At 36.9% G+C, this 27,763-nt stretch overlaps 1 long non-coding RNA gene across 1 annotated transcript; it reads left to right on the plus strand.

The window, feature by feature from the left end:
• The first annotated feature begins 13,112 nt into the window (after window positions 1-13,112).
• LOC132711045 (uncharacterized) lies at window positions 13,113-27,014 on the plus strand. The gene is made up of 3 exons (XR_009621819.2): window positions 13,113-13,385; window positions 15,997-16,073; window positions 26,412-27,014. It is a non-coding gene; the product is annotated as an uncharacterized LOC132711045 (long non-coding RNA).
• Window positions 27,015-27,763: the final 749 nt, after the last annotated feature.

The raw sequence follows: 27,763 nt of genomic DNA on the forward strand, positions 1-27,763 counted from the left end.
AGAAACGAGAAAGCACTATAAAGCAGTATATGTCTAAGTGCTATTGCTATTAACAATAGGCATTTGGAAAATATGTTTATCAACAATATTATTCTGGATACGAGTATATTAAAGGTATGCATAGTAATTGATACTTTTATTAATCAGAGAACTGTTTTGAATATTATTGTTCTGTAAAATTGGGCTTTGGGCTTTCAAAATTGTTTTCATACTCCCATTTTGTCTGGCAAATACATCCTTACATTTCTTGTTTCTGCTCATCTCTTGTTCATGAAGTCCCCATGTGACTACTGCATGGCAAAATGAGTTCAAGAAATGATGAGATGTGATCAATTGTGTAGGTTATGAACCACACACAGAGATACTATCTGCAAAATCGCAATTCAGTTTCTATTAACAGAGTGGCTTTCTCACAAAAAAAGCTTCAAACTAGGTTGCATTTTTCTGCTTTGATGGATGGCATGGAAATTATACTCCAGAAATCCAGGTCTGCTGAAGATAAGCCATTTTTAAAACTAGCTTTGCCATAACATAGAATGTATAACTGAGTTAGATGAGAGAGCTCAGTTGTAAATAAGTGAAATTCACAATTGTTGAAGCATCAGTATGGAAGGTATTAGGTGTACGTGCAAAGATTATTGTGTACTTCTTTGTCTTCTGCCTGCACAATTAATGTGGCAGCAGAAATTACAAACTAAGTACCTACAGGAAGCAGAAATGGAAAGTGATTGTTTTCCTATTACCAAAATTAAATAATTGATTGATTCACTGGAAGAGAAGGAAATCTGTTTTATAAGGCTGAAACTAATGGGCTATCTTAAAATGTAACCATTATTTTTTAACAAAAACTTTTTTTTTTTAATTTACTCAGAATCTATACAAGTAGATTGTGCTCAACAACAGTACCATATTAATTGGAAATATTGTAATGGAATATACAAAAGTGAAAAATATGTAAGCATGAAGCAGATTTGATTGTCATTTTGTCTTCAATGATCGAAAAAAATACAGATCCTCTTTTACTATAGTCTCCTGACATTTCCAAATATTTATAGCACTCTAGCAGTAACCTTTTGTTCAGGAGATAGTGAAGTTTGTGCAATATACTGAGTATGTCATTAAACACTTGCCTGAAGATCAGAGCATTAGTATCAATGGCAGGGTTTCCTCAACATGTCACATTTCCTTTAGCACTCATGAAAAATGGCAGCTACCATGATTCACACTTTAATAGCAGCTATTTGTGATATTTTAATGCATGGCCCCAGAGGAAAAACAAGAGACACAATAAAGCATGTGAAGGAAGGGCTCCAAGCATTACTTTAACACCAAATTAAAAAACAAATGGTCTTATGTAAAATAACAAAATGCTCTATGTTTGTTAACTTTAAACCAATTTATGTCTTTATTATCTAGCAACAGTCCGGTCAGCAATTAGATGAAAACATTCATTTTTGCCCATATTCTATCATCCTAAAATACAAAACACTTAAAACTCATGTTTTAATATCATAATATTATAATATCTTGTTAAAATAGTTATAATTTTTTATATTTCAAGCAAAGATAGTGCTTAAATGTTAATGACTGAATGTTTTCATACCAGGAAAACATTAATATAACTTAGATATGAAGACTAACACTTTATTAAACTTATTGTAAGAGAGAGGTTTTTGCATCTTGTGTAATTTATTAATCAAGCCAAAGTAAGATGAAACAAACCTTCCTCCTGGAAATATACTTACTATTTTTTGTTCCTAATTTTAATAGGTGATTTCATTTTTTTTCCTTTCTCAGAGAAAATAGAAATAATTTATTCAAATGTATTTAGGATAAATGACAAACTAAATTTTTACAAAAATTACATATTTTCATGTAAAACAGCTAAACAATAAAATAAAAGGAAAGTAAATAATGCTGTGAATTACATCTTTGTCCTACTATTATCTTTTTTCATATCATGCATTAAATGTGATCTCTGCAGCATTCATTGTGGGAGCCAAGCTTAAAGCTAACAAGCTGTCAAATGTGTCAGAATATTCATGACTAGGAAGACATGGTAACAAGGTCAGTCAATGAATAGGCATAACAACTAAGTCAGCCAATTGGGAGCTGAGACAGACTGGAGCCAGGGCATGTTTTAGTCTGCAGCTTCTGATTCTGTGCAGAGAAACGAAACTGAAACCAGTGTGTGCATACTGTCTGCTCTGTTGAAAATGAAACTAACTGTTCTCTCCTGCCTTGTGTTGTAACTGCTACTATGTTGAAGAAGAATCAACTACTGATATTGTAAATACTTCATCTGTTATTATGCGTATAAAGAAGTTAATGAATCCTGCTGAATCAGTTTATCTGTGTATGCTTCTGGATTTGATTTTTGCAAGAAACTCTGAAAAGTTATGGGCCCAGAGCACACAGAAGACTGAATTGTAATTTTTTAAAAAATTTGATTTATATGCCGCCCTTCTCTGGAGACTCAGGGCAGCTTACAATGTGTTAAGCAATAGTCTTCATACTTTTGTATATTTATACAAAGTCAGCTTATTGCCCCCACAAACTGGGTCCTCATTTTACCTACCTTAGAAAGGATGGAAGGCTGAGTCAACCTTGAGCCTGGTGAGATTCGAACTTACAGTAATTGCAGACATCTGGTGTTAATCACAATGCTTTTAGTCTGCTGAGCCACCAGGCCCTAATTAAGCTGAGAGACTGCCTGTGTGAGAAACCAGACAGATAAAGATTGCATGATGGCTGCTGTTAAATTGCAGGAGACCTGTCTGCCTTATTGGGACAAAAGAGCTACATAATTTGGGCTACAAAGATGGAATGTTTCCTGAAGGCTAAGGAGCTGTGGGATATGGTTATTAGTCCACCACAGGCACCGTTTACTGCTGCAGATTAGAGGCAGCATGATAAAACAATGGCTTATCTCATCTTGAGTTTAGAAGATGAACAACTTCTCAATGTAGCTGATTTAAAGACTGCAAATGAGGTCTGGCTGAAATTAAGAAATGTGCATGTGAGTGTGTCAGCATGCAATATTGTACAATTATCAAGAAAATTGATAAACAGAGCCTGTTTGCAACCAGGAGAATGTGTGGAACAGCATTTTATACAAATGCAAACTTTGTTTGTGGAATGGATTGCAGTTTCCTGAGTCTCAGAAGGTGCTGCTAGTGTTAAACAGTCTGGATGAAATGTGGGACATTGTTCCTCCAGTGTTTGAGTGCAAATCAGAGCAGCAATTGTATTTGGAGGCTTTAAAACCTTGTTTGATTGCTGAGGAGAACGAACGCCATTATAGAAAAAACCACAAGGCGGAATTCCTGAGGTGGGGGCCCAAAGAGCAGAGAGAGAAGAATGGAAAATTCCATAGACTGGGGAGACTTCCAGTTTGACATCGCGGTGAGACAGTTGGGGAAATAGCGGGCTCTGACGAGCCCCGCAAAAACCCCGACTGCCGAACCGCCGCTGATGGGTCTTCGGACTGGAACCATCCTGCAGGGACGGGGATGGAAAAACGGCCGGACGACCAAGAGGAACAGGCAAATTCCTCAGAGGTCGGAGGGAGCTCTCTGCGAGTTGGTGGGGGGCGGCAGCCATGGCGGCTGTCACGAAGCTGGGACAAACTGGGCAAGTGATGTGCAGGAGGAAAGCGGAAAAGAGCGATGCCTTTTGAAGTCGGGTGAGTGACAACCAACCCAGGCTCTAAACAACGTTTGGAGTAATGGCTTTTTTTATTTGTAAGACCCCTAGCCTTAAAACAATGGCTGCGGAGCTATGGGGCATAGAAGATTTTAAGATGAAATTTTTAAAAGAAAAGAAAAAGACCCGACTGAAAGTTGATATTTGAATAGACTAAATTGGAAAAATAAACATTCAGACTTGGTTCAAAATTGAACAACTTTAATTTTGAATTGGATTTTTAAAGAAAAGAAGATAAAGAAGAATTATTATCTTTAAAATACAGAAGAAGGAGAGAATTAAGCTGGAATGTTATATAATTGAAACAAAATGGCGATTTGCATGACTAAAGGAAATTGTGGATTGTAGAATTATACTGGGTATAACAGTAAAGATAAAAATAATTATGCTGGGATTGACAGTAAAAACAATGATTATACTGGGCGTAACAGTAAAACTTAAGAAGATTATGCTGTGATTAACAGCCAAAACAAGTGCAAACAAAAAAAATTGATAAGCAAATAACTGAAATCTTTTTTAAAAATGAAAAACAGGATAGAAGAATATGTATTCTGGAAGAAGAAGTTAGGAAGTCCAACATTGTTATAAGAGGCATAGTGGAAGAAAAAGTGGACAATGTTAAACAACGTGTTTTGAAATGGCTTAATGAACTTGGATTGGATAAAAATTTTACAACTACAGATTTGATAAGTGTCTATCGAATTGGATTCAGAAGACAACGTGAAATAATAAGAAATGTTTTGGTGAGATTTGCAAGTGTTAATGATAAATTACAAGTAATGGCAAAAATTAGAGAAAATGGTGATGCTGTGCTGCATCACCAGGGAAAACAGGTCCAAGTCTTTCAAGATATCTCAAGAGAGGAAAGATCGTGGAGATATTATCTGAAGCCAATTACTAAAATATTAAGAGATAGAGGTATTAAGTATAATTGGAGACCACCACAGCGAATGAAATTTTTCTATAAAAATAGAAGGCATATATTTACAATAGAAACGGATGTGGTCCAATACTTCCATGAGCTTGGCTTTCTGGAAAAAGAGGAAGAACAAAGTGAATTAAGATCACAATTACTCAAAATGGGTGGAATTGAAATATATACATCAACACCAGTGGAAAAAGGAGGGATGGTCGGAGGTTTAGGTCCAAAACCAAAGAGGAAAAGAAAACCAATGAAAGATATTTCTCCATCCTTGGCGGAGGTACAGAAGAAAAGTTGAGATCTTACTGGTGAAGGAGTGGAAAGGATGATTACATTGGACTCTGAACATAAAAGGGAAGATGAGCCCGAATGTGGGGACGAAGAACCTGTAGTTGTTCAATTGAAACCAGAATTATGCAATGAAGAGATGACCCAGCTGATGGACGGGGTCCCCTCTCCCCCACTCTTGGAAACGAGGCGGGAAACGGTGGGAGATGAAGATTTTATGTGGTTGTGTGTTATGTTAGTTTTTGTTTTATGTTGTTTGTATGTTTATTATTATTATTATTATTATTATTATTATTATTTTATGTTATGTGTTGTCTATATATATTTGTTTGGGTTTTGGGTCACGGAAAGAAAAAAGAGGGAATAGTTAAAATTAAAAATATTAATGGGGGTAATTAAGATAATGACTTGGAATGTTAAAGGTACTGGGAATCAGATTAAGAGAAGACGTTTAGAATTTAAGATTAAAAGAGATTCTGACATACTCTTTATGCAAGAAACTCATCAGAAATCTGAGGATATAAACAGGATGTATTTAAAAGGGATGCAGGTTTATGAAAAAGCTTTTGGGTCCTCAAAATCTAGAGGTGTTGCAACATTAATATCAAATAAGAGTCCAATTTGAAAAAAACAAAGTAATAGCAGATATTGATGGATGATATTTGATAACAACAGGATGTATTAACGAGGAAAAAATAACATTAGTTAATTTATATGTACCAAATGTGAATCAAAAAGATTTTTTGAATAAGATTACCGATTTGTTGCAAATTGAAAGGGTAGGGAAGGTAATTATTGCTGGTGGTTTTAATTTAATTAGAAACCAGATGGATAGTACCAATCCTACCCGATATGGTGGAATAAGAAAAATGGGGATACTTGATAATTGGATGTTGCAAAATGGTGTAGCAGATGTTTGGAGGGAGATTAAAGGTAACGAAAGAATGTATACTTTTCACTCAAAGGTATTTAATTCATATTCAAGAATTGACTATATTTTTGTATCCAAGAATCTGATGGATAACGTGGATAATATGGATGTTGGAATATTTAAAGACTCTGACCATGCAGAATTGTTACTAGAATTAGATATGTTTTTGGAGAAAAAAGAAAATTGTTGGAGATATGATGAAAAATTGTATAAAAACGAGGAAGATAAGAATCGTATTCTTAAGAAATGGGAAGAAAATTGGAATTGGAATGATAATGGGGAAGTCAATTATGGAACAGTTTGGGACACAATGAAAGCAATTTTTAGAGGAGAAAGTATTAAATTATCAAGTAGGAAGTATAAGAATTATAAAGTAAAAATAGAGGAAAAGAAGAAATTGATAAAAGAACTGGAAAATAGATTTCTAGAGACTAAGGATAGGAAATTATGGGAGGAACTTAAAAAATTGAAAAATAAACAAATAGCGGAAGATACAGAAATAGTTAAAAAAAATCAAGCTATTTAAAAAGAGAATTTTTTGAATATGGTAATAAAAATTCAAAATTATTAGCAAGAATGGCGAAAGATAAAAAAGAAAAAAGAGAAATAGGTGTCCTAATAGATGAAAAAGGTAAGAGATGTTATAAAAAATTAGAGAAATGTGAAATTGTTAAAAAGTTTTTTCAAGAATTATATCTTAAAAAAGAAATTGATAATTGTAAATTAAAAAATTTCTTAGAAAAATATGGTCAGAAAAAAATTGATAATAAATATAAAGAAAAAATGGAAAAGGATATACCTCTGAGGAAATTAAAGATGTGATTCAGAAGCGAAAACTTGGAAAATCTCCAGGTGAGGATGGGTTACCAGCAGAATTTTATAAAGAGTTTAAAGAAACTTTGATCCCAAAATTACATAAATTGTATAATAAGATATTACATGGAGATGATATTCCCATGTCCTGGAAAAGAACAATTATATCCTTAATCCCGAAACCAGGTAAAGATTTAGAAAAAATTGAATCCTATCGGCCCATTTCCTTGATTAACCAAGATGCTAAGATATTTACTGCAATTGTAGCAAATAGATTGAATAATTTTATAGATAAATATATAAACCATAATCAAGTAGGTTTTGTTAAAGGGCGTTATATGTGTATATATATATAGAAGAGTATTAAATGTTATTGATATTGCTGAGAATAATGGTGATAAGATAGGTATTCTTGCCTTGGATATTTTTAAAGCCTTTGATTCTATACAATGGGATACTATAAAAGAAATGATTTCTGCATTAGGATTTGGTAATAAATTTATTCATATTATTTCCAAATTGTACCAGAGGGGTACGGCAAGAGTGAAGGTAAATGGTATATACATAATGGTATATACACAAGATATAAATTTGGAAGCAGGGACAAGACAGGGTTGTCCCCTGTCTCCGACCCTATTTTTATTAGCAATGGAAATTTTAACAACTTTGATTGAAGAGGATTCAGAATTAATAGGTTATAAAGGCGTCAAAGTTAATTTATATGCAGATGACACTCTTGTCATTTTAAATAATATTACAAATGATATAAAAAGAGTTCAAATACATTTGGAAGAATTTGAAGATATGACTGATTTGAAAGTAAATTGGGCAAAATCAGAATTATTAATGGAAATTGATAGGGAAAATAAATTAGAAAAATTACAAAATCAATTTGGAATTAGGATAAAGGATAATTTAAGATATTTAGGTATTATACTCTCACTTAAAATTAAAAATTTAAAGGAACTAAATTATGACATAGTAATAAAAGAAATTGAAGAGAAAATTGGGAAATATAAAAAACTTAAGTTATCTTGGTTTGGTAGAGTAGCTTTATGTAAAATGATGTTACTTCCTAAATTTAATTTTTTATTCGAGATGCTTCCGATTTTTTTAACTGAGGACGGACATTGAAGTATATAAAAAAAAATTAGATAAATTTTGTAATGGGGATAAAAAACCAAGATTGATTAAGAAAATGTGGTATCAGAACCAAAAACAAGGTGGTTTAGGAATTCCAAAATTATTAAACTATTATAGAGCATTTAATATAAAAACAGTAGTAAAAATTTTAAAAGGAGATGTTAAACTTTGGGGTAATTTGGAAATGAAGGAAATAAAGAAGTTTGGTTACAAATGGTTTTTGGAAAATTTTAAAGGTAAGGTTAAAATTTGTAATTATTGGTTAAATAGTTTGACTAAAAATTGGGACAGAGTAGCAAAAAAATTAATACCAGACGCATTGTATTTAGGTAAACTGAAAGAGAATTGCCCAATGAAATTAAATAGTAACAGAGAGAGGATTATAATAGAAGAGAAAGTGGAAACAATTAGTGAATGGTTGAAATTTATAGAAAATGAAATGAGGAAAGAGGAAATTTATGGAAAATTAAACATTAATTGGTTTGAAAGAATTCAAATGAATAAATGGAATAGGAAATGCAAAGAAAGGAATGATGAGAGTAGAAAGGAAACGGAATTTGAAAATTTGATATCTCAAATAATAAAAGATGAAATTGGGCCAAAGGGATTAGTTAATAAAATTTATAAAATTATTAACTTTGATAATAATTCACAAAGGGTAATGAAATAGAATTGGGTAAAAGAACTGAGTATTGAAATTTCTGATCAAAATTGGAATATGAACTGGGTTAGTAGAATAATGAGGACATTATCAATAAGGATTAAAGAACATAACTATAAAGTCATTTGGAAGTGGTATTTGACCCCAATAAGACTTTTTCAAATGGATAATAAAGTGGATAAAATGTGTTGGAGATGTAAAGTGGAACTCGGGACATATGTTCATATGTGGTGTAAATGTAATGGGGTTGAACTTTTTTGGTCTAGGATAGAAAATGAAATATTTGAAATAATTAAGAAGAGGGACAAATTGAAATTGGAAACCATATTATTATTAATATTGAATGAAACAACATTAACAACTGGAGAAAGAGAATTGGTGAGGATTTTGGTTATAATGGGGAGAATTATAATTGCTAGATATTGGAAATTAAATGTTGACTTAAAATTAGAAGAATGGTACAATGAAACATGGAAATTTGCATTAAATGATAAATTGACTTGTGATATTAAAATTAGAAGTGGTATATATAAAGAAAATGTTTTTTGGAACACTTGGCAACCATTTGTGGACTTTGCACTTGGGAGATTGGATGAATCGGCACTAGTACCTTATCAAAGAGATTTCTGGAAGAATTGAAGACTTCAAGTTCCTAAAACTTCCTTTCCGTTTGTATAGCACGTTGGGGGAAAAAAAATTTTCTTTCCTTACTATTGATTTTTTGTATTGATTTTTTTTTCCTTTCTGTTATTCTTTAACAATAAAAATATAATAAAAATTAAAAAAAAAAAGAAACAACACATTTAAAGAAGGACTGTTTGCAAAGAAAAAGCTGTTTGCAAGGAAGAAATTATTCGCAAGACAGGAACTGTTTGCAAAGAAAATTGCAAGATGGACAAGATGATGTTGCAAAAATTGGCTATTGTAATAACAGAGACAAATGGTTGATTGACAGTAGAGCAAGTCAAACAATTGTTAACAATTCTAAATTGTTTTACAAGAATTGTTGAGTAGTGAGGGAGACCTACTTACGAGACAAGAACTGGAAAGACGAGGCATTATGATTGATTGGTGGCCATATCTTCAAATTGAGTCAAAATATACAGCAGACCGGAGACATTATGATTTTCAAAGCCAACCAAGTGAACTAGATAAAATTTTAAAAGGCACAGATGAGAAAATAATATCTAAAATTTATGAATATTTAATAAGGTATAAATTAGAGGAGGAAACAGTGAAAGAAAACATGGTAAGCTGGGCAAGAAATATAGGTTACAATAGAGTTGGACAGATGGGACAAGCTATGGGCAGAAAATTATAAGATGACACTGTCGATTCCATACAAAGAAAATTTATACAAGATATTTTATAGATGGCACCTTCCTCTGGCACGTTTGGCTAAAATGTTTCCAAACACATCACCAATGTGTTGGAAGTGCAAGACACAAATGGGGACATATTACCATCTCTGGTGGTCTTGCAGGAAGGCACAACGCTACTGGCAAGAGATTAAGAGAATAATCGAAGAAACAACGAGGCAAAGTGTAGAAATGAAACCAGAATTCTTTCTATTTGGAATGACTACACCACAGTGTACCAAGGAGATAAAATATCTTACCATCCACATATTGACAGCGGCACATATAGTGTACGCTCAGAATTGGAAATCCGAGATAATACCAACAGAAGAAAAAATAATAACAAAAATAAATGAATGCGCAGAGATGGATAGGCTCACAAAAGAGCTCCAAGATAAAGAGAACACTGACTTTTATTTAGTTTGGCAAAAATGGTACACATGGTTAGAAAGAAGGATAGGGCCAACAACATAGGACATTAGGAGAACATAACTCAAGAATTGTAGAAATAGATACATGAGATGAGCCGTAGGATTGTATAAATAAATGGTTAATATGTTTGTAGAAAGATACTGCTGAACTTCAATGAATATATTAAGGTATAAGCAAGTAAATTTGTAAATAGTATGATTAAGGAAAATTGGTTAAATGGACATTAATCACCGTGCCATCACATGATTCATGTGTTCATCTCTTGCACAGAAAGCTTGGCCATGCCAGCTTCAGAGTTTTGCAAAAAAAAAAAAATGCAAGAGTTTGCAGAAGGATTAAATTTAAAGGGATGTAAGGCATATTTGGACTGTGCAGTATGCAAATCATCAAAGTCCAAAGCCTTCCAAGTAAGGAAGAGTAGCACAAGGCAGACAACAAGAGCTCTAGAGATGGTACATGCAGATTTGGTTGTGCTGATGCAAACCAGTTTGGGAGGAGCAAAGTATGTGCTGGTCATTGTAGATTACTTCAGCAGGTTTGGGTTCTGCTTATTTACTAAAGAATAAAAGGTGCTACGGAAATTTAAGCAATGGGTAAGCTTTGTAGAAAGGAGATATAAACAGGTATGACAGCTGCAAACTGACAGAGGTTCAGAATTCATGTCAGCAAGTTTTCAACAATGGTTGGGACAGTTAGGTATAAACACTATACAGGTAGTATATATACACTGTAGTATACTATACACTAAAAACACAAGAGGAACTCAGAGATCAAGGAATACAGATAGATTGGTGGCCCTATCTTCAGATAAAAATAAGATATAAAAAGGATCAAGAGGAAGGAGGAATTGAATTAAAACCGAATCGGTTGGATAAACTTTTAGAAGCCATGGAGGAAAAATTGATTTCAAAAATATACAAATATCTATTGGAATTTGATTTAGCAGAGGAATTAGTAAAGGGACATTTCTGTGCAGAAATAGACAAACTAACATTTGAAATGAACGATAAGGTAGACTCAAAATGTTATATACCGTGGAATAGGTGGTATGATTGGATAACTCGTAGAAATGAGAGTAAATGTAAAATTCTGTACGATAATAATAATTAACAAATATGCACTATTAATAAGATAATGGACGTGTGACCAAAGTCACTTTTTCTTTTTATGTATTGTCGCCTGTATTAATATATATGTATCTTGTATATACATGGTATAATATTTTACTTTTTATATGTTTAATAAAGTTTTGTTTTTAATTAAAAAAAGAAAAAAGAAAAAAAGAAAGAAACGGTCATAGACATAATCATGGAAACATTTAACGGCAGCGATAGCTGCCAGAGGCTCTTTATCTATTTGGCTGTAGTAGCTCTCTGCAGGAGATAGGGTTCTAGAAAAATAGGCAATTGGGGCCTCAGCCCTTTTGGGCAGTTTGTGACTTAGGACAGCCACAATGCCATAGGGCGAGGCATCGCATGCTAAGGTCGCTGTATTGGACCAGCACAGCATCAGAGGTTAGAAGATTCTTCACTGCTGTAAAAGCGTTAGACTTAGTTTTTCCCCATGACCAGTGTGTCTTGCTGTCCAACAGCCTGTGGAGTGGCTCAGCCACTGAGGCTTTATGAGGCAGGAAGGCACTATAAAAATTTAGTAGCCCCAGGAAAGCCTGCAATTCACTTTTGAAAGTGGGTGGTGGTGCCTTTTTAATGGCTTCAACCTTAGACGCAGTAGGGTATAGGCCAGCAGAGTCTATTAGAAATCCCAGGAATTCTACTTTACGGACTCCAAATTTATATTTAGGCTTTTTTAGTTTGAGGCCAGTTTGTTGGAAATGGGTAAGAACCATTCGTAGCCGTTTAATGAGGTTTGCTTGACTGGTGGCAGAAATTAAAATGTCATCAAAATCGGGAACGACGCCAGAATACCCTGAAGCAGGCATTCTATAAGACTTTGAAACAGGCCAGGGACCACACTAACCCCAAACTGAAGGCGATGGTATTTAAATGCTCCACTGTGTGTGACGATGGTTTGGGCTTCTGCTATAGCATCGTCTACTGGAAGTTACTGGTAGGTCTGTGCCATATCCAACTTAGCGAAAATGGTGCCCTGGCCTAGGGAATGAAGAAGGCAGATGATGGCTTTAAATCTGCATAAAGACCTGAGGTGATTTTCGCCGCAGCCAAGGCAGGTGTCAGTTTTGGAAGACAATTTTCTTTTTGCTTCTAAACTGCCACATATTTCAGCTGGGGAAGTTGGGAGGGGGTTGTTGTTGGAGCGATAGAAAGTTAGTCATAACAACATTCCATACTCAAGGACTTTTGCTCTGATGCAGACTGCATGAAGATTGTATCCGGTGGAGTGTGAAGAGTTGATTGGACAATGTGATGAACTTGTGGGTGTGGGGCAGGGCTGGGTGGGGGAAACCTGGAAGCTTTCAGATTCAGGTTTTCCCAGATGTGCCAACATGAATCTCTAATAAATTGGAACTTTGAGGAACTTCAGGACTCAGAGCTTTATTTTGTTGGGGGTGTTCATTGGAATCCTGACAGCAGGATGATTGAGAAGGTTTTTTATCTGCCGCCCACTTGTTTTTTTGGGATGATTTGAGGTGACTTACATCGTCCTCGTCGTCTGTAATGTTGTCGGGGACCTCATCGTCATGGTGAACAGCTGAGGTTTGGCCAGAGGTGGTCTGGGTCCTGTGCATCTCAGCCATTGACTTATCTGATATTTGACTTATCTGATATTTCAAAGCACATGCTTCATCCAGGGCAGACTGGAGGCTAATGTCCTTTTTGGCTAACAGGCAACGTTGCAATTGCATGTCCCTCACGCTACATACCAGTTGCTCAAGGAGAGAATCATCTAGGGAAGTGATGTCACAGTGGCCAGAGCAAGCAAGGGATTCTCTCCCGAAGCTGACAGCTCCGTTTGCTGCATCTGGTGGCTGATTAAAGCCATCCTCGAGCAGGAAAAGCTCGGGGAAAGGGAAGGGAGCATTCCAGCTCCGAAGTAGAGGTACAAGCTACTGGAAGAAGCTGAGGAACTCCCTGGGGCCGATGCATCAAGAGGATGACTGGAATGGCATCCAAAAGCCATGACTACATCTAAGCAGGAAGCCAGGACATCCCGGTAATCGCATTTAACTTGATTCGATTTTAAAACGGAAGAAAATAAGGGAACTTTGAAAGGCATTTCTATCACAAATTTTGCTTTTGCTCCTCATATTTAAGACAGAATTAAGAAGGGTGACAAAAGGGTTTTGGAGGTGAACCAAAAAAGAGAGAGTGACATTGCCTTGAATAAGATTGTAGAAGAGGAAGGCTGGATTTTGTTATTCTTAATAAAACAATCTCTCTGCTGTTTGTAAATCTGGGCTCTCTGAAGATCTGGTGAAGGGGAGTAGCAATTCGTTCAAACTATTTTGGAAAGTTACTCCGGAAGCTACAAGTAAGACGCCATTTGCATGAGCTGTCAATTTGGAACAATCTTCTGAATGTGAAAGTGAACTTACGTTGCTCTTCGATTGCCATCTAGTGATCAACCCTGGGATTTATTCTACAACTAAGCTAACCCTCTTTTTTCTTTGAGAAATTATTTATTGTGATTGGTTTGGTGATTATTATTATCCACGGGTTATTACTATTATTGAGCATTTGATAGATATTATATTGTTAATTATTAATTGATTATTCATCTCTTAATAGTAAAACTACAGCTTATTTGCCTTAATTAATTGCTCTTCATACTTATTATATTAAAGATAGATAGACTCTTAGAGTTATTGATTTCAATTCATTTTCTAATTGAAGGATTGGTCAAGTAGTGTAATTACTGTTAGAGAAAATTATCTGGAATATCAAGTACCTGGATAATTTATGTATTTTATAATCAGCACATTATCAGCAACTATAATTATAATTTAAGGGCTTAATTAATTGATTAATCCATACTTTAGTAGGAAAAATATTGAGATAAAGTAGTCTCACTAATACGAAACTGAACGATATTGACAAAGAAACATGGCAGTGCATGATTGATTGAAGAGATCTGTTAGGCCTATCCAAAATGGCTACGACCACGACAACACTTAAGAAGAAGACGCTTACATCTTCCTCCTCCCCCTCTCTGATAACAATTCCACAGATGTTAAGGAAATCAGCAGAAGATGCCTCACCCTCAGCCATATCCTGAGAACTGCAAGACATTCTTAAATCCATACAGGATATGGTACTCAAGAATCAAGATACGCTAGTTAATAATCAAGAAAGTACTTCTAAAGTACTTGAGGAATTAAAATCGGATGTGGCAACTTTATCAAACGAGACAAGGCAATTCCACACAAGATTTGAAGAGATCCAGAATATTTTAATCAACCATGAAGAGCGAATACAAACTATAGAAGAGAAAACAGCTAAAATGGATAACAGACTAGAAAAAATGGACTCTCACTATACTATGATCAATAAAAAGATGGAAAACGAGATAGTGCTGCTTGAGATGGACAGATCTGGGTATTTTCTACGTTTCCAGAATGTGGTGGAGGAAAAGGAAGAATGTCTCAACAAAGTGATGGGAGAAATATTTGCGGGAATTCTAGGACGGGATCAACTCGACGCAATGAGGGATGTTGATGAAATTTACCGCATTTACACCAGTTATGCCAGGCGTCATAATCTCCCAAGAGAAATCCACATTCGTTTCTCTAAAAAGGCAGTCTGGGAGGAGGTACTTCAGAAAACCAGGGATCAATCATTCACGTACAAAGGGAAGCATATTATAGTATTACCATAACTACCACGATGTGTGTGGGATTCTAGAAGACAATACAACTTTCTTACAACAAACTTAAGAAAATATGGAATTCAGTATCGCTGGTTACTGCCAGAGGGGTTATCGTTCACATGGCAGAGGATTAGACTTGAAACACCACAAGATGCACAGGAATTTTACGAATCTCAATCTACTCTTTTTGATCGAGAAAGTGAAGGGGAACCAGAGAGCAGGAGCTCAGAGGATATTATACTGGAGACAAGGATGGAAAGTCATGGCAAACAGGAGAAGATGAACGGAAAGGAAAAGGTTGGGGATGGACTCGGATTGCAAGTAGAAACTAGATCACGAAAACAGAAAGCCACAGGAAAGTGAGGATATGGAAGAGGGGCTGCACTTGTTTTCGGTGAATATCAATGGTCTAAACACCCCAAATAAAAGAAAGAAAGTTTGGCTTAATCTCCAAAACAAAATTACAATTTAATTTGTCTACAAGAAACCCACATACGTAAAGACCAGCAGAGGGTGTTAGTTTGTCCCAAACTTGGGAAATTGTATGTATCCCTGGCCGACCAGAAAAAATGAGGTATTGCGGTGTATGACCGTAAAGGATTAGTGACTCAACAACTATATGAAGATGGAGAGGGAAGAATATCATGTTTGGAGATTAAAATAGGTTTAAAATTGACTCTACTAGTAATTATCTATGCCCCCAATATTGATCAAAAAAACTTTTTAAAAAAACTGTATAAGAAGATAGCTGATCTCGATTATGAAAATGTATGTATTTTAATGCAATCTCTGACGCAGGTAAGGATTATGAAACAGGGAGGGGATCCCAAAAATATGCAAAAGGACAGAGAAAAACACTACCAAAAATTTGGGACAAATTGGCAACTGAAATAGGACTGTCAGGTGTATGGCGAGATCTACATCCTAAAGAAAAACAATACACTTTCTTCTCCCCCAGGCATTGGTCGTGGTCACGGATTGACATGTTTTGGTCAACATCAGAGATTAAAGAGGCGATTAAAGAACTGGAGATAGGTACGAATGTATGGGCGGACCACCATCCTATAATAATCAAATGGGCAGGGGTTAAAAAAAAAGAGCGAGATGGTCCATGAGAGCTGAATTAATGAAGGATGAGGACTTTGTTAATATGATAAAAATGGAATTACAATTCTTTTTTATGGAAAATAAAAGAGAGGACACTTCTCTACAAAATACTTGGGACACTGCTAAGGCCGTAGTGCGAGGATTGGCAATAAAATACTTAGCCCGCAAGTGGAAAGAAGAAAGATCAAAAAGATGGAAAGCCCGGGGGTGGGGAGGGTTGGGGCAAAAGGGGGGAAGAGGGAGGGGAAAATATGTGTAAAATTTTTTAAAACTTTTCAATAAAAAAAAAAAAAGATCAAAAAGGGTGGAGCTACTATCAGAGCTAGAAAAAATGGAAGAGGTGTTGCGATTGCGATTAGACCCACGAAATCTTAAATCCAAAGAGAAAAAAGATTTAATTAGACACGAGATTTCATTAATAGACCAAAAGGAGTTGGCAGACAAAATTAGGAAAAGCAGACAAAGACAGTTTGAGCATGTGAACTGGGAAATGGTTAAGTTATAGACTAAAGAAAGAGGCAGAAGCAAGAAAAATAGAATACTTACAGGATAAAAATGGAAATTTGGCAGTTAATAGGATCAAAAAAATAAAAATAGCCCAGGAATTCTATGGCTCTTTATACAGAGAAGAAAGATGTCAAGAAAATAAATTTGAGGAATATCTACAAGGACTTCAATTGGAACTGATCCCCGATTCTTTTAAGCACACTTTAAATAAAGAGATTACTATTGGTGAAATTGAAAGAGCTATTAAGAAGCAAGTGGGGGGAAAGACCCCTGGGCCTGACAGTGTCCCAAGTGAATTATATAAAGGTATTATTGACCTGCTGGGTCCTCAACTAAAGGATGTATTTAACGAGGTCTTTTTTTTTTATTGAAAAAGTTTTTCAAATACAGATTTTTCCCCCTTCCCCCCTTCCCCCCTCCTCCCTAACCCCCCTCACCCCCCTTCCCCTTTGACTTCTTCATGATAAAACCCAAATTCATAACAGATTATATCATGCTTGACTATCCACTTACTCCATCTCCATATACTGACCCTTTCTTTCTAATAAAATTATCATACCCCCCTTATACTATGCTATAATATGCATTTCAAAGTGACATTCTATTATAACAATGTCTAATAACTCCTGATTTAACATAATAATATTATATCTCCCAATTTAACAATTTCTGCTCGTGATCTACCCTTTTACTACCCCCCATACGATATAACATTTCATAGCATACTTCCACTCTAAGACTATTCAATAAATCCTAATTTAACACTTATTCAGTTCAGCTACCCATTTCCTTCCCCCCCTTCATTACGTATACTCACATCTAAACATAATATCCCTTTTCTTTAGACTAAACAATCCATAACCTAACCTATCTCCACCCACTTTCCTACAAAATTACCATAATTATTCTTAATATCTTTATTCTTCTGCCCACTCCCCTAGAAAAATATTCCCTTATGTAAATAAAATCCTAAAAGAGAAAAACTTTAAGCTTGTAATCCATATAGCATCTTCTGTAATATCTTTCAACTGGATGATAAACTCCATCGCCCATGTTAGGGTAACATCGCATCCTTATTCCAACAGTATTTTCAGTATCTTCAATTACCATCTGCCCCCATCAGTAACAAATATCTTCATGTTGGAAGAGAGAAAAAAAAAAACCCCGACAACCACCCGAGTGACTTTATAATTATATTTCATATAATATTTATGGAGGTGTCTTTTATCCAGATTATTAGTTCCAACCATCATAATAGGGTAACAACCAGATCTTCTGCGTGCCCCAATCCAGTAGATCTCTTGCCATATAACTCAGCATACACGTAATATATTTATCCGGAAATCCAAAAAACAAACAAGATATTTCCAACCATTCGATTTAAGGCCTTTTTCACATCCCAAAATAATTCAGCACTGCAGAGATCTGCCCTATCCTCAGGATAAAATAAACCAATACTTTGCCAATTATCTTTTCGTATATTCAGTCCTCTCATAAGTAACTGGCATTACACTGTTGTTTAGTTTAAAAGTTTTTATGTTTGTGAGACCTACTTCTTCTTTTCTTGACTTTTTGTGGGTTGGATCTCCATCCTAAATTCCTTTCTGTAGGTTGTGTGTCAACTATTTGGTTTTGCTGATGTATAACTTGATCCTGTTGGGTTTGCTTTTGTGGCTGAGATCTTTCTGGTTCTGTAAATTGTATATCAACTGATTGACTTCCATGCTGGTTTGTGGCTTGACAAATCATTGCATTAGGGTCCGAAACCGCCTCTCTTATATTAAATAATCCAGCTGAGACCTCTGAAAGAGAATCCAAAAGCGGCTCATCTGTGGAGACCTCTTTAACTTGTTGTTTCTTCATTGTCTCCATCTCCTTCTGCTTTTCTTGAATTTCTGTCTCTTGTTGATTTTGCTTTTTAAGTACCTTATGATAAAATTCTTCCGCTTTTTCAACAGTATTTAACTGATATCTTACTCCTTGATATCTCAGTATTATACCCACTGGGACATCCCACCTGAATAAAATATTTTGTCTTCTTAACTCAGTCACCAAGAGACCAAATTTCTTTCTATCTCTTACCATCTTAGGCGGCAATTCTTTATATATCCAAATTTTTCTCCCATTCAGTTGTAAAGTAGAATTAAAGGATTTTTGCACAATATCATTTCTTATCTCCTTATCTGTAAAGTAAATCACCACATCTCTAGGCAGTTGCCTTTGCTTTGCAATCCAGGAATTCACTCTATAAGCCTTATCAATTTTACTGAATACCTCCTCAGGATGAACCTTTAAGATCCCAGCCAAAACTTGAGCAGATGTTTTTCTTAAGTCATCACTGTTATTTTCCTGTAAGCCTCTGATTCTGATCGCAAATTCTGTAATCCTGTATTGCAGCATTACGACCTCTCTTTCAATGTGACACCTCTCCTGCGCGAGCTGCACTGGCTCCCAGTGGTCTTCCGGGTGCGCTTCAAGGTGTTGGTGACCACCTTTAAAGCGCTCCATGGCTTAGGGCCGGGGTATTTACGAGACCACCTTCTGCCACCAATAGCCTCCCACCGGCCAGTACGCTCGCACAGAGTGGGCCTCCTCAGGGTGCCGTCCGCCAGACAATGTCGGCTGGCGACCCCCAGGGGGAGAGCCTTCTCTGTGACGGCGCCCACCCTCTGGAACAACCTTCCCCCAGAGTTACGTATAATAACAGACCTCCGGATTTTTCGTCGGGCCCTGAAAACCTATTTATTTCAACAAGCTGGGCTGGCCTGAGTTAAATTTTAAATTGATTTTAAATTGGGTTATCTTAATTTCGGCCAAAATATTTAATTATTTTAATACTGTTCTTAAATTTTGTATGCTTTGTTTTTATCTTGGCTGTGCACCGCCCTGAGTCCTATTGGAGAAGGGCGGTATAGAAATTTAATTAATAATAATAATAATAATAATAATAATAGTAATTCCTTGCTTTATATCTTCTGCATTATAAGTCTCGTGACCAGCTTCCTCTTTAGACTTTACTTCTGAGCTATTATCTCGAATATTTATTAAGTCCTTTTCAATTCTTAATATTTTATTATCCAAATTATCAATTTTCTCCATTTTAGACTCTAGCAATTTAATATTTGTATCCAACTTTACAACAACTTCTGAAAAACCATTAGTCACTGTTACAATCTTTTGTTGCAAATTGTCATACTTTAGTTGTATCATTTCTTTAATTTCCTGCCTTAAATTTTCAAATTTCTGGTTCACAGTCTCATAATATTTTGCCATTTCCTCCTGAATAAATTCTTTTAAATTAAAACCATTCTGCAGAATCTGTAGGCTCAAAGCTTGTTCAAACAGTTGTGAGTGGGGGAGCACCCCCCCTTCTTGTCTATCAGATTTTATTAGTAACGCCATCCTTCCAGCAAACTCTTCTTTTTTACCCCCCAAACAAGATCAAGTACAAATCTCCAAGAAGAGAGGAACTTAAAATAACTATTTTTCTTTCAAGTTGTAGCCAGCACTATATATTCCGCTACTTTGTATCTGTTATGGAAGGACTCTTACTTTCAGCTTTCTTCTACTTCCCAAGCGTCAGCGGCCATTTTAAAGCTTTTTTTTTTTCTCTTTCACTTTAAAATGCTTGTAAATTCATTAAGGATACTTGAGATTTAGGGTCCCAAGTCCAAGTCTCATCTTTTTTAATAAGTCCGTCTGTTAGGTTCGTTAGTTAATCCAGTTCCAGCACCTAGCTCTGCAAAAAGGCAGAGTGCACCCGATGCCCGGAGCAGCGGCGAGGGACAATAGGGAGCTCCAACCTGCTCATCCCCAAGAGTTAAAAAAAGACTCTGGGGACTTCGCAGAGGGCTCTACCCACCCCCACCCGCTCAAACTCACATTTCCATCAGGAAATGGAGTTTTTCGAGCCGCCTTTCAGATGTAAAGGCGGCTCTTTTACAGGCAACGGGGTGGCGGTCATGGAGGACCGTCTGGCGGCGCCGGAAGCCAGACAGGAAGTCTATTTAACGAGGTCTTAACAGATGCCAAGATACCTCAATCCTGGAGGGAAGCTTATATTTAATTGATTTCAAAGCCCGACTCGGACCGATCACTAATTCAATCTCGCTCTTAAATGTCGATTACAAGATCTTTACGACAGTACTAGCAGAAAGACTCAAAATATTTCTTTCCCACTTCATCCATCAGGACCAAAATGGCTTTCTACCTCATAGACAACTTCGAGACAACGTAAGAGTAATTTTAAATGTAATGGAGTATTATGAAAGGTATTCAGACAAAGGTATGGCAATGATATTCATAGACGCCCAAAAGGCCTTTGATAGGGTCAATTGGAATTTTATTACACAGCAATTAAAAATATGGAATTTGGCCCTAAATTTATAAATGCAATTCAGGCTATATATACTAAACAGTCAGCCAGGTTGCTATTTAATGGAATGATCTCCGATGAGATTAAAATCTTCAAAGGTACCAGACAGGGTTGCCCTCTCTCACTGTTATTATTCATTTTAACTTTGGAACCACTTCTCAACATAATTAGGCAAGACAAGGATATTAGAGGCCTGAGGATTAGGGGAGAAGAATACAAGCTCCAAGCTTTCCCTGATGATCTTGTATTCATCTTCAAAGACCCCCTAACCTCAGGTCCGATATTGCTAAGGAGAATTGAAGAATATGGAGAAGTCGCAGGATTAAAAATTAACAAAGATAAAACTAAAATGATATCCAAAAACTTAACAGAGGATCAAAAAAATAAGGTGCAGGAAGCCATGGGACTTAAATTTACTAAGAAGGTAAAATACCTAGGGATTTGACTGACAAACAAATGCTATAATATTAAAGAGACCAATTACTTTAAATTATTGGCTGATACAGTAGAGGACCTAGATAGATGGAAGAATATACAGCTTTCACTTCTGGGCAGGGTGGCCGCAATCAAAGCCCATATTATCCCACGGTGGATTTTTCTATTTCAAACGGCTCCTGTAAATTTGGAAAAAAAATTCTTTAGGAAATTGGATCAGGCAATAAGCAAATTTATTTGGCAAGGGAAAAAAATCACGAATTAAAAGAAAAATGCTACCGGAGCACAAAACAAGGGGGGGCTTGCGGCTCCCAAATTGGGAGCTATATTACCAAGCCTTGTCCCTTCTTTGGATAAGAGACTGGGTATCCCTTGCGAGAAAACGCATATTAATGGTTGAGGGATTTGATCTTCACCAAGGCTGGCATTCAGCTTTGTGGGCACAACAAGGAAAACAATCTAAATATTTTACTAACCACTATATTAGAAGAATTTTAATAAAAGTATGGGAAAAGGTGAAGAAACAAACTTATACCCAAGTTCCTAAATGGGTTGTCTCATTGGAGATGGTACACAAAGTCAAAGAATTGTCAAGTCCAGTCCGTATTAAATCCAATTGTTTGACATTATTTCTACTGTTTCTATCTTTTGAATAAGTGTCTTCGTTATCCATACCATGTCTATTCTGGACCAGGACTTGTGACGATTGGAATAATGTGTAAATTTCTTTACCTTGTGGTTGCAGAATTTCCAACTGTCTATTAAATTTAATTCTTCTACTAGGTCCGTAAAAGTTCTAGGAAGTACATTTTTCTTTTCTTTTCTTTTCTTTTCTTTCTTTTCTTTTTTTTTGTTATTCTGATCACTGCTATAATCCTTTTTTACATCTACAACTGCGTTGAAATCACCAATTAAACATATATTCTCTGTTTTTTCTTCTATTATCTTTTCATGTACTTTTAAATAAAATTCTAGCTGTCCACTATTCGGCGCATTGATGACCGCCAATAAAATATTTTTATGTTCTAATTTTACCTCTATCATCAATATTCTTCCTGCTGAATTTACATATCTCAAATTACCCTCTATTCCTTCTCTAATGTACACCACTATTCCTCTTTTCTTTTCTTCCGCTAATGCTACAAATGATTCCCCTAATTTTTTACACTGTAAGTATTTTTCATCCTGTTTCCTTATGTGCACCTCTTGGAGGCACACTATATCCATTTTTTGTTTTGCCACTTTTCTAAAAATTTGATGTTGTTTAGCCGGAGAGTTAAGACCATTTACATTTAATGATATAATTTTTAAATTTTGTTCCATTCCTTTGTGGTTCTACTACGCGCTATTTCCTATTACTTCCTGTCCCTTCTCTTCGTTCTTGTTCTCACTCGTTCTTCTTCTTGAAGTTCCCCTTCTTCCTCTTTAGCTCCCTCCTCTAGTACCTTTTCCTGCTCTTCCTGTCTTTGGGCCCCTTTAGTCCTGTGTTACGGTTCCTCCCTGTTACTATTTACTCCTTCTATACCCATCACTTGGTCGTGAAGGTTCTGTGCTTTGCTTTGTGAGTCCACTTTAATTTTTTTCCCTTGCCATGACACCAACATTCCCTCCGGTGTTATCCATCTAAATGGTATGTGCTGCTTATTTAATAATGTGGCTAGGAACCAGTATTCCTTTCTCAGTTCTCTTATTCTCTTAGGGACATGCTTTAATGTGATTATTTCCTTGCCTCCATAAAACATGGGTTCATTTTTCGTTATTTTATAAACAATGTCTCTTACTTTTCTTCACACAAATCTTACATGGACCTCCTTTGGTAGTTTATATTGTCTGGCGTAGTTCGTGTGGACCCTATAGACCTCGTCCAGCTCATTTATTATTTCATCCTTATCTCGCTGGAGGGCCTCCACAATCACTTCCGCCATCACAAATGTCAAGTCCTCCTCTCTATCTTCGACAATGTTCTGAAATCGCAGATAGAATGAAGCTCTCTTCATCTTCAGGTGGGTCACGGTGTTTTCCAGTTCTTTATTTAGTCCTATCATTTTCTGGTCCAATGAGTCCAATTTTCCTTCTGTCTCTTCTGTTCTTTTCTCTATGAGAAAAGAATCATTTTTTTTGTATGATTTCTTGTATTGAACCCATCTTTTCATCTAATTTTTGAATATCGCTTTTGACTTTCCTCTTGATCTCATCCATATCCCTCCTCGTTTCTTCATGATTCTGTTATACATTCCTGCAGTTTTGCTATAGTCTCTTGAATTGCTGAGAGGGTAGCCTGCATAGTTTGCATATTCGAAGTGTGGGGTTGTTTTTCTGATGGGAACATTCCTTCTATTGTTCTCTGGGCTGCAGGAGAAGCTGATGGCCCAGTCAATGTCGAAGTAGTTTTCTTTCCCGCCTTCACAATGGTTGTGGTGGTGCTGGTCATTTCCTTTATTATTCTATAGTGTTCCCCTAAAATCCTATCTATCTTTTCCCAAATCACCATCCCCTTCACTATTCAACTTCCTTTCTTTCTTTTCCTTATCCCTTACTATCAGATTATAAACTAGTCCATTACAATTCACAATGCACAATGCATCATATCCCAAAAAGCTTATCTATATAATATAATTCCTAACTTAATTAATAAAATTCTATTCAAAAGAGAAATTCATTAATACCTTAATTAATATCTAATTACTAAAATTATTCCACTTTTAGGTTAAACCCAACAAATAAGCAGATATACAAATATTAATTTAATCAATTAAGCTCTAATATTAACTTTAAATATTTGTTTTAAATAATAAATGAACAAGTCAAAAGGAAAGGTAAAGAAAAAGAGCAGGACAAAATAAAAAAAGAAGAGAAAAGGTAAAAAGACAATAAATTTACCAATAATTAGTAATAATTTGCTATTAATTAATTATAAATGTAAAAATTTAAATTCTATTTGTTACTATATAAATAAATATATCAGCATTTAAGTTATATATAAATGTAGATAGTACTTTCAGTTCTTGTAGGTTTTAAAAATTCAAATATAATCTTTCCTTTGAAATTTTAGTCCTTCACTCAAAAGTGACCATCAGCTGGTCCTTGCCTTCAAGATGGCGATCTCCAATCTGCACTGTCACTCTCATGCACCCTTTACTTTTTGCCAATCCACACTTCTTTCGTTAGAGTAGCAAATGTAGACAGAACCTCGTATTCAGATTCGCTTCTCTTTCCCAGCTTCCTGGAACACTCACTTTCCTTCCAATCGTCTCCTTTTCCACTCCCCTGGTGTTCTTCTGCTGGTCTGAAATTCGCCCTCTTTCCATTTTGCTCTCCACACTATCTGCCGCCCGTTCACACTCAGAGTGTTTCTTTCCTCTCCGCTGCCCCTCTGGACTCCTCCTCTCCAATAGTCCAAAAACTGGAAACTTCTATTTCCTGCTCTCACCGCTGAATCTCGCACCGTACTCACTTTCCACCTCCTATTGCTCTAAACCAGGACGTCAAGCCTCTGGGTCAGCCATGTCGGCTGCCTTCTTCTGTGTCTGGATTGAGGGTCCTTCTTGGTGTGGTGGGAGACTGCACCTCTCCACACCTCCTCTGAAGATCTCCTCCTTCTTGCTGGTCCCATCAGAACCGATCCTTACCCCTAAGGGCCACCAAAACACCAGAAAATTGGTACTGGGAACAGAGTGATTTTCCCCCGTGCTGCCTTGACCCCACGTCACCGCCAGAAGTCGACTGTTTCTTTCAACTAATAACAGACCACGAGCCTCTCTTGGGTCTGTTGGCAGGTGACCAGCAAACCTCTCAAATTATCTCCCCTTGCATGTCCAGATGGTCTGTATTCCTGGCTGCATACAATTATCAACTAGTCTATCACCCTGGGAAGGAACTAAGTAACGCCAATGGCCTCAGCCTTTGCCCGCTCCAGGTCGCAGTCCAAGACCCAAGCTCCAGCGATGTCTGTCTTATTGATTGATGAATTCAAAGCCCTGTAACAGTGGCAGACATCGCGAAATACTCAAGCAGAGACCATATACTTGCACAAGTACTGGACTGGATGTGCAGGGGGTAGTCGCAAGGACATCTACCAGCAGTGTTCCCACCCTACAAGACGAGATAGCATGAACTGTCCATTTTGAAGGGCTGCTTATTGTGGGGTAGTAATGTAGTGGTTCCTCCTAAATTACAAATGCCGATATTACGAAGCCTGCATGAGGGACATCCTGGCATAATCAGGATAAAGGCATTAGGTCGCAGCTATGTGTGGTGGCCAAAATTGGACCAGGCAATCTCTGACTGGGTTGTGGAATGCCAGCGCTTTCAACAGTCCCTCCCAACAGCACCAGAAGTCCTCAAATTCATATAGACTTTGCTGGGCAATTCCAGAGACAGACCTTTTTGATAGTGGTTGATGCATACTTCAAATAGGTAGAAATAGCCCTCATGGCACCAACCACTTCCAAAGCCGTAATTAGGGTCCTACAAAAATTGTTTGCCACCTATGGCCTGCCTGACTTATTGGTTTTGGATAATGGCCCGCAATTAACCTCGGCCACGTTCCAGATGTTCCTTGTTGAGCATGGCATTCATCATGCCCAGGTGGCCTCTTTTCACCCTGCCAGTAATGGTATGGGAGAATGAGCAGTCCGGTCTGCTAAGGACATTCTGGCTAGACTTGGCCCGGGGAACTGGCAGGAGAAAATCGCAAAATACCTCCTAGCACAGCATACAACCCCATACCCGGCGACCAACTGCAGCCCTGCCAAGTTACTCATGGGCTGACAACTCAGGACCACCCTGGACAGGTTGCACCCAAGCTACGCAACTGGCACCCCCCTGGACTCGACCAGCTGAGTCAGAACTTTTAAAATGGAAGACCAAGTGTACGCCTGGAACTTTGGAGGTGAACCTCAGTGGCTGCTGGGACAAATAACCCTAGTAACTGGACCTTGTTCTTATAGGGTCGAGCTTGAAGATGGAAGAAATTGGCTTTACCACATTGATCAACTCCGAGGGCGAGCATTCATCTCTGCCTCTCGGCTGGAAGGGGCCTTACCAGAACTAATTGCTGAGGCAGCCTCCTCAGACAGTCCCCAACCAATCAACGTCCCAAACGCTCCTTCCTGTACAACGTTCCCATCAGGCTCATCTGAAGAAATGAGCCTTCTTCCGTCTGTGGAGCCACCAATTGAAATTTCAGCAAAGTCTCCAGGAGCTCCAGCGGCTCAGGAGCAGCCTCCTCCTCCAGGTAAAGTCACTCCTGAACTGCATTGATCTGGGAGGAGTGCAGGCATCCAGCGTATCTACAAGATTATGCATGTGCCATGCAGGAGGGGAGGAATGTTGCGTCCGCAAGCCACACCGTTGGTAGGCATGATGCAGAAGCACCTCCCATTGGCTAAGACATGACAGCTCAGCCAGCCGGAGAATAAACATGCACCATTGGTTAAACCATTTGACAGCTGCTATATAAATAGCGGCTTGACAGAAAATTGTTGTTGCCGGTTCTGCATTACTTGTTGCATGTTAGCTGTTACCCTATTAAAAGGGAATTACCTTGAAAACTGCCTCGTCTCAGTTTCTAGCACCTTTGTTTTCCCGAATAGAACACTTATACCAGAGATATACCAGAGTGGTATCACATTTAAGATGTTGAACCAGGAATAGGTAAGACTGGATCCTTGTCCACCTTCATCCATAAATGCTGATTATTTGATTTTGGGAACACTCACTTTTAGCTCAACATATTCCAATATTTATATCTCACCTTTATTATTTTTTTTATAAAAAACTCAAGGTAGTGAACATATCTAATTATTCCTTTCTTCTCCTATTTTCCTCACAACAACAACAACCCTGTGAGGACAGTTGGGCTGAGAGAGAGTGATTTGTCCAGCCCAAGGTCATCCAGACTTTCATGGCTAAGGCATGATTAGAACTCATGGTCTCCCGCTTTCTTGCCTGATTCTTAACCACTAGATCAAACTAGGGCTGTAGTGGGATAAAATAGGAGAAGGGAGCACTTTGTGTGCTAATTTGAGCTCCTGAACGTAAGGTCACATAATACATTTTGTAATGCCAATAAACCAGGTAGGTGGTTGGCCTACATGTTGAGGAAAAAACAGAAATCACGAGTCATTAGTAAGATAGAATATAGAGGTAAGGAAGTTTACCAACAGAATATGATTAAAAAGGCTTTTTTGGAATTTTATAGAAAGTTATATGCTAGTGACTCAATACAAGGTATAGATATAGATAGATATTTAAAGGAAGGGAATATTTTGGAATTAATGTTGGAACAGAGGGAAGGATT

The sequence above is a fragment of the Pantherophis guttatus genome, chromosome 7 (assembly GCF_059756535.1).
Source record: "Pantherophis guttatus breed Tessera chromosome 7, ASM5975653v1, whole genome shotgun sequence".
Taxonomy (NCBI): Eukaryota; Metazoa; Chordata; class Lepidosauria; order Squamata; family Colubridae; genus Pantherophis; species Pantherophis guttatus.